The following is a 9,020-nucleotide window of genomic DNA, read 5'->3' on the forward strand; positions in this document are numbered from 1 at the left end:
CTTGCAGTTAGATATAATATCATCATTATGAAATTGTGAAATTAAAGGTATTTGATAAACGTTATTGCTTACTTATTATTTGATCCAATATAATAAACACATAGGTACTATTGGCTTAATTAAAAGTCTTATTCATTGTTATAACATCCTATTACCAGACAGCTGAATAAAAAAAAAAACAACAAAACAAGGTTCTATCAATAAACGGTTAGTTCTAATTGGTTTCAGACGAACGACTCCCAATTACGGAGGTGGTGTATGACTTATGTTGCCCTGGTAGGAGCTTGTAGGAGTTTGTAGTTTTATTTATGAGAAAAAAAGAAAAACCGACTTCAGAAAAACACTGAAATGCTGAGAAATATATAATATATACACGGAAATATACAACAAACATCGGAATTGTGAATATTTCCTTCTTTTTGTAGAATTGGTTAAAAAATTACTTATGATAAAACTTGGTAGCAACATGGTGGTCACTTTGACACAGCATTAATCGAAATTAATGGAAAAGTAATTTTTGCTTTTGACTCTTATTGGAAGTCGGTTTTTGTTAAATAGCGCCACGTATAGTTGGGCTTCGTTCCGAGTTTGATTGAAAAACGATTGGTGGTAAATAAACGTATAATGCGCACACACGACACACAATATATACTATTTAATATAGGGACCTGTACTTTCTAATCATGTATCAGACATTTACTATGGAAGAGAGGATAGGACCAAATCATTTGTTGACCAATCAAAAGGACACTCGTCTAGCCGTACGTTGAAACTAGCTACCTAAACCCATAGTAACTTGCTTCTTTGTGTAAAGAATTTAATTAAAAATACAACAATTTATAATTCCTCTTATTCCGAACAAGCATTAACCACTCGTTTGTTTAGAAAATAATTGTATTCTGAGTGACGGCTAGCAATTACGGAAAGTTCTAGAATATGCTAAACATTTGAACGTAGACAGCTACGAATAAATGTTTAAAATTTTCTGCTATAGTGTGCGGTTGGCACATTTCATTGGATATAACTTTTGTATTTCTGAAATTTCTAGCATAATGGACTGCGGAATATAATTAATCTAACTTAAGATGAATGATTTGATTATTTTCACTTAAATATGTAGAAAGGTATGGATTTATCGTCAATCATGTTTCAGAACTGTTTACCGATGAAATAGAATTTTAAATAGTTCTCACCGGACTTTTTGTCGTCACGAAACCATGACAACCATAGATACCTAACATTTACATGAATTGCAGATGAAATTCATGGCTTGGAACTAAACAGTAAGTACTCAGAGCTGCAGACCTTCGTGCAAGTCAATTTCAAGAACTGAAACAATAAAATCCTTTCATAATATTCAATCAAATATCTAAAAACTAAAGAATCAATTAACCTTCCTATCTTTTGAATCACGCAAAGGTCACAAATAAAAATAAATACGAAAGGATTTTTCACCCTGCGCCGGGGGAAATAGTTTCTCAAAGTACTAGGCTGACATGCGGCGGTAAGAGGTTTTGAGTAAATCCTCCGCAGATGAGACACGTGCAGATAGACGCGGTTTTTGTTGCTACGTTTCATGTTATCCTAGTAGAAGGGGCAAGGTTTATGGTGTGGCTTGTCGCTTTTTACGGGAAAAATCTCCATGACAAATTGATTGTTTTGCTCGAGATTATTTGAAACACCCATGTCAGATTAGAGAGGTGGTTTTATTAGACTAGCTATTTTTCGCAGAAACTGTTTCCCTCCCATACCCGGATAAAATATAATAATATAGCCTATGTCACCCGGAAATAGTGTGGCTTTTATAAGCTATCAAATCATTTATCTTTATAAAATTAGTATTTATTGTCACTTACTGAAAAATGTCCTCTAAAACGGTCACAATTTTACACGAAAAAGTAAATAAAAAGAACTGTTCTGTTTCAATTCTTATTTGCTTGATATGGGTAAAATTGGGAATTTGACACGTTTTACCGCCTAAAGGAGAATGAAGGTGCCATCTGTTCCATGTATGATGAGAATTTCGGTAATTTCCAGAAAAGATATAAAGTACAAAAATAATTTCAGTAATCATTACGTATCAAAATACATAGGCTTCAAAATAAAAATGTATACTTGTGTTATGAAGAGGATTTTGCCACAAAGGCAAAGGCTCCAAAACTACTGAATGGATTTGATAAAATCTTTCATTGATGGGAAGGCACACTATCTCCGTAATAGGCTATATTTTATTTAAGTACAGGCCTATGTTCAGCAGTGGACGTCCTATGGCTGAGAAGATGACGATGATGACAGGAAGAATTACCCCAAAACGCGGTTAAAACCACAAGAATGAGCTAGTGCTCATATTGTCGAGATATACTGAAATACAAAATGTTAATGAAAATAGTTCCAATCTGACTGGCAGGCAATAACAATGTAACCTGGCAACCCTACTAAATAGCTGTTAGAAATAGGTATTATTTCGCATTCATCACAAAATTCAATTAAACACTTTTGCGGTATAAGCGCTAATCCTATATATCGGTACCAGTAGTACATAAGCTGATTATCCATTAGATACGGTTGCTTAGCAACGAATTATTATTTAATTAGAGTAGTTTTGCATGTAATTATTGATGTCGTTGATGTCGTGTGCCTACAAGATAGAAAGATGAGTTATTGTTTTGAGACGTAAATAAAATTATGCCCAAAAAAAAAAAAAAAAACTTTTAAATAGAATGTAAGTATCTTCACTCATTTTATAAAGCTATGGAGTTTGTTTGCTTGGACTAGCTAATCTCAGGAATTACTGGGCCAAGTTGAAAATTCCTTTCAGTGTAAGATGGCCGATTTATTGATTTTAGCCGGGTGCGTGGAGTAGATGCGGGTGAAATTGCAGGCGTATTCTAATGTGTAATAAAGATTATCATATTCTATAGACACGGAAATTACTGCAAAGGAAAGCTTTATTATTATATTAAATCTCTCGTTATCGAAACACATTTACTTAAAGAAAGGAAGTTGTATACAAACTGAACAAGGAAAAGGGAGGAAAAGGAGAAAAATAATAGCAATCTGTCAATAATATAGCCCTTAGCTACCGTAAGCGGGAAAACGTGTAAGAAAATATGTATGTATGAACAAAAGCTAGGAATAAATGTTATGTTCGTGTTCTCGTATTGTGAATAAATATAAACAGAACTATTTTTGGAAATTCGTGTATAAAGCCTTATATATTTTTACAATGCTATGTACCAAGGTGCCACCAATGCTTAGAATCTGAAACAATTTTGTAAAAAAATACAGCAAAATGACTCCTTTTCATAATCAATTCATAAACCTTGTTAAATACAATAAATATTCAGTCTCATGTAATTTATATTTTAACATTGAATATTTAGACAAATCTTGAAAAACACACTATATTAGGTATAACCCGTTTAATTTAAGAGAGGAATAATATTATCATATGTTCCCGCTCACACACTATTGTCCTCTGTAATGTGCAAGCAAGAAAACATGAGAATAATATTCCTTTCTATAACGAGCCGGGTTATACAAGGGTCTGCACTATGGCTAATATTAATTCCACGTACATAATCCCTCGTACATCCACCCACACATACTCTAATAACCAAGTAATCTTTTATCCTCAAGTAACAAAGAGGTTACATTAAATTTTGACAACTAAAATCCTTCTTAGACTGCCTGCCCACGTCCGATAAATCGGTGACCGATTTTTTGTAGGAAAAATAGAATACACTGATAATAATAGTGCCGTGGACCACGCAGTCCAGGTGCGCCCTGCGTGGGTCTGTGGGCGGTGAGTTCGGGTGGCTCTTCGTTCCTCCTCCTGCATAGACAACAGACCCGTGTCGGCGGCGCGCGTTGTTCCACGCGCTCCTCAAAGAGATGTCAGCAAGCCCCAGTGGGGACCTAACATTGCTAAGACCCACCGGGGCAGCTTGATTGTTCGAAAGAGGTAACTATTCTAGGTACTCGCGGCCCTGGTACATAAAAGGCCTACGAGGGAACATGACCCACCCAACCCACAGCAGGAGTGGCCATTTGATGATTTTTGCCAACATAAGTAGGTAGTATAGGTAGGTTAGGTAGGTTTGGTACTACACGTATAAATATTTTCCCTTCATTAGTATATATCTTTAGAGAGCTCCTCGGCTTTGATTGTATACCAGTTAGAGTCACTAAAAGGGAGAGAAATATGACGGGTACGGGATAAGTGTGTTAATGGCATAACTGTGTAGTGACGACATAGAAGATTGTGGTAGATATGCCGAAGTACCATTCTTCTGTATGGGAGGACATGAGGAAATAGAATCTTGTGTATAACACTGAGAGTCGCATTTACAGTGGCTTTTGTTTTGATCATGATCTGCATTTGTTTACATGGCAAACAATGTCTAGCTGTTTATTTATTTCAACCATCTTATGTAGGTACCTAAGAATTGAGTATTAATTTTAATTGCTATAAATATTGTTAACATTTAGACAAACAAGTCGAGTTATTATCATTGTTAGTGGCATTTGTTTTATTTGCTCTCACAGTTTATTTATAAAAAAAATACATCTTCAAAAAGCACTGAATATTTCAAAAAACCCTTAATTGCATCATACATATCGGGCAAATTGAGAAATTCCTTTTTTTAAGTAGGTTAGAAAAACTTTTTTTTTTATTTCAGCGCCTTAAAACTTACTAATAAATATCCTACATACTTTAGGTACTACAGAGCCACTTCTACTGTAAATAGGACTCGTGTGGGAAGCTTTAATCTCTAAAGCCACAGACATTGATAGACTGCGCCTATTAGTGACTTTGCGTATCTAGAGAAAATCTTCATTTTCATACCACTATCTACTCAATCTTCTAGCCGCAATTTATCTGGGGCGGATAAGTCTAGATTTACTCTTAGTAAAGGGGTTATTTAAGAGTAGAAAACCTTGTTTTTAGGACCTTTTCTGTTTATCAGTTTTTTTTGCTGCCATTTTAGAACCTAGTTTAGATGGAGCATCCAATCATGACTCGTCGATCAGCTACCAGGGCTCCAGAATATTGTGTAGGTATCGAATATCATTATCGAAAAAACGACATCACTGTAGGCTTTCAAGGATTTTGAAGCTGTCAATGAATTGTGCTTTTTTATCTGGTTAAACTGCAAAACCAAAAGACTCAAGAAAATAACAAATTGAAAAAACATAGGTGGTCGGATTAGGAAAGGATTGCATCTATCAACGAAACCCTTCCATATTGGATTTTATCCTCCATCCAAGATGTCCATAAAATAGATCCAGAAAGCCACTATCCCTGCTCATCCCATCTCAATAGTAAACCGATATCAATATACTGCATACCTAAGAGTACCCGCACAGTGCAGACTAAATAGTCGGCCGATAGTTGGGAATTTTTAAGATTATTTCCCGCATTGAGCAAGCGTGGTGATTAACGCTCAATCCTTCTCAGTGTGAGAGGAAGCCGCAGCCCAGCAGAGGGACGATAAAAAGGCTGTAACAGTATTTCGGTTTCAATCTTTACAGTCGGTCTGATACCGGCTAAATATCTGATCTTTGTAATGTAGAGGTACATACTGCCATTCATCTTTACACTCTTTAACTAGCCGTTTTCCCGCGGTTTCACCCGCCTTTTGAAATAACTACTGCCCGTAATGGGATAAAATATGCCATCAAAGAACGAGTAAACGATTTTTTTTAATCGGTACAGTAGTATCAAACAAAAATTCATTTTTTTTCTCTTTATGGTATTAGTATCGATCACGGAACCGATAGTCCAAACAAACTACTACACTGTTTTACAGGCGGTACATTTTATATGGTGGACACAATATGGACCCGGTTGGCCTATGTCCAGCAGTGGACTGCGATAGGCTGATGATGATGATGATGATGGGCACAGCTTAAAGATAACTATTGGCCGACTAAAAGTTTGCAGTGTACCGGTCTAATACACCAGATCTCCGCGAAACGTGGGGCTCTCCTAATTTGCATAGCGAGTAATTTCGAGCGTACGTTCGGATTGTAGGCCAGGCCAACCATATTGGTTTAGGGTCGCCATACTTCAAATTTATATGGGACAGGTCTTTTATTGCGGGTACAAGAATGTTCGCAGTTTTGTTATTGTGGATTTTCGTGGGGAACGGGACTGAAAGTTTTGGACTTAATTATTTGTCAACTTTATTTACACAATTAACATAAGGCCTACATATTACCGTTTGTTGCTCCCATAGAAGAGGCTCTTGTGAAGATAAGTGAGGGTATCGTCTGTAATAGGTACTCGTAGAGAACAATGGAAGAAAGGAGTGAGACAAGAGCCCCCGCATGCAAAAATAGGGAAAGTAACATGAAAAGGAGATTATAATCTTGAAATTATAAAGTTTACTCTAACTAAATGATATTATCTACAAAAACATTCTGCATGATAACTTTGAGCCTAATTAGCCACCAAAAAGTGCAGCATATTTCAGCTTATCTCTATAGACAAAAAATATAACTGTATCATTCCTTTCTCTAACCTCAAAATCTTCGGCCTACATTTCCTTCCCAAAACGACCTACAATCAATAATCTACCATCATATCTCAAATACCATTAATATTCAAACCGGCCTATAAAATAACCAACACTAGCAAATAGCTCTTCTAATACAACTGGGAATTAATTCCGATCTAAATGACCGATTTAAATCCGAAATAAACGCGGATCCGGAATTCCGGAATCCCGGAACTCTGGAATTAACTCTGGAGCATCGTCTTAGGTTTCCTTGTACATGACTTGACTTTGTAATGGCGTGAGTCGTGACCCGATTGGCTATTTGGCTATTAATGCCAATCAACTTTCATTATTTAAATTGCTTGTAACCGCTCTGGGGTTGAATGGAGTGTAAGTAGTCTATTAGGACAGGAAAATTGTTTTCGTTGAACTGTGATTGCAGTTTAACATGTAATTCACATTTGAATTGTTTTTTTTTAACTGGTAACTTAGGGGACAACCTGTAAATAAACCTTTTCTACTTCGCTTCGATCTACTTTATACGTAACAGAACTTTGTATTTTTCTCAAAAGAATCGGATATGCGCTATTTTATACTACCTATAAGTATATCATATAAACTTAAGTCAGATAGGCAGCAGCTCCTTGTAAAACACTGGTACTCAGCTGCGTCCTGTCAGACTGGATGCCGACCCCAACATAGTTGGGAAAAGGCTCGGGAGATGATGACTTATTGCTTATACTGACAATAGTTCGACGAGACATCGAGACATCAGACGAGAGTATCTTACAAAAGTTGCATGTACCTTTTTTATCATTTCTTTAACCGAACCTTTAATTGACCTTCATCTTTCTCAGCAAAATTATCATTAAAGAAAGAAAGAAATATTTGTTCGCACAATTAACGTTTATTTTCTTTAATACCATCGTAACTTTACTCTCTCGTAATAAGCAGTATATTTTCGGTTTCGACACGCCATCGCCATCCCGCGAAGTTGTTGATAAATACTCTCGCGAAGTTCTGACGTATGGTGAAATTCGTGACGTATGGTCGAAGTTTCAGCGCTTATGGTGTATTTGTGTACTTATCGAACGGTTTTATGGTATACCATATTGGTGTTTGTTCAAACATTTGTACTTGAACTAAAATGTATACCTACGCCTCGTCTGACTAATTAAACAAAAATGTTTGTATTTTAAAAAGTACTTATTGAAACCACTCGAACTTCTAGTTTGAATATATTTTATCTAGATTTTTCAGATTTTATTAATGATCCGTCCTATTCTTTTTCTTACAAAAAAAATATTATAAAGCAAAATCTGTATTTACAAAAAGTTGATTGCGATTGAAAAGGTCAAGGGAATGGAAAGTGTTAATTATAAAAATTGGCAATTAATTCTGAAGTTTTTAATTGATGTTGCTTCACAAACATTTAATTGACTATCTTTTGTGTCATCATTTTCTTTGAAGTGAACTGAGAACGAGTATTTACAAAATAATTATAGTAGGTACCTAACACCTTTCCAACCGAACTACCAGGCAAGCATAAACTAAAAAGAGCAACTAACAATAATTTCGAGTATCTACTAAGCATTAACCTAATTCGTTGACCTGGCATGGTTCAAACGGAGCCCTTTATTAATATGTACGTTTACAGAGGCGATTCGTGAATAATTGATAGCCACTGGTTATAAAGTAAACATGGTTGTGGAAATATTTTGACCTTTTGGTTCGCTGTAATATTAAATAAATAAACAGTGGCTTAACAGCGACATGACCGCTTTGTCATTGTTATTTTGGCAAAGCATTTTTGTGTGCTCGCTTTTGTAGTAGGTACCAGTAGGCTATGAGAGCCTGGTACCTGCAATGTTGAAACTATGACTTAATTGTAAAAAGTTAGCAATTTTGTTTGCTTGTAAAGCTCAGAAAAAGATAAGCATTTATTTGGAGTCGGCGCAGCATCTTTTCTCTTTCCATATTCTTCTAACTGCCGTCATCTCACAAGCAACGTTCTTTCTTACCATATCGACTTTCACACAGTCGACCCATCGTTTCTTTGGTCATCCTCTTCCACTATATGGTCACCAATATAAAAACATACCAGTTAAAATGAAGCAGTTAATTTAAACTGACAAATATAAGCGTATAATCGTTGGTACACGGTTGGACCGCGGCCAGCAGTGCGCTCGCGCGTTATACTAAGTGCTAATGAGCTTAAATATGAACTCGGCACTAAATGCATGCTGTTTGGGTATGTGCATATGTGTATTAAGTAAGTATTATTAAGTTTTATGTTTTCTACAACTGTATTTAGACCAAATAATATTGTCTGACCTCCTCAACACCCTAAATTTGGTTGCATGTTTTTTTTTACTATAGTCTTAATTGTGTTAGGAAAAGCAGCTGCGTGCCAGTGTTTTTCAAGGAACTCCCTATCTGACCTCTTTAAACCATGGTTTTATCGATTATCATAAAAATAAAGATATTTTTTAAGTGGTTTTAATGCTTAGTACCTAG

General features: G+C 35.8%; 1 protein-coding gene across 1 annotated transcript in view; it reads left to right on the plus strand.

Annotated features, from left to right (window-relative positions):
- The window catches only part of LOC110381758 (inactive dipeptidyl peptidase 10), a 171,296-nt gene that overhangs the window by 44,130 nt on the left and 118,146 nt on the right, over positions 1–9,020 (plus strand). The window lies entirely within an intron of this gene.

Source organism: Helicoverpa armigera, chromosome 25 (genome assembly GCF_030705265.1).
Source record: "Helicoverpa armigera isolate CAAS_96S chromosome 25, ASM3070526v1, whole genome shotgun sequence".
Lineage (NCBI taxonomy): Eukaryota > Metazoa > Arthropoda > Insecta > Lepidoptera > Noctuidae > Helicoverpa > Helicoverpa armigera.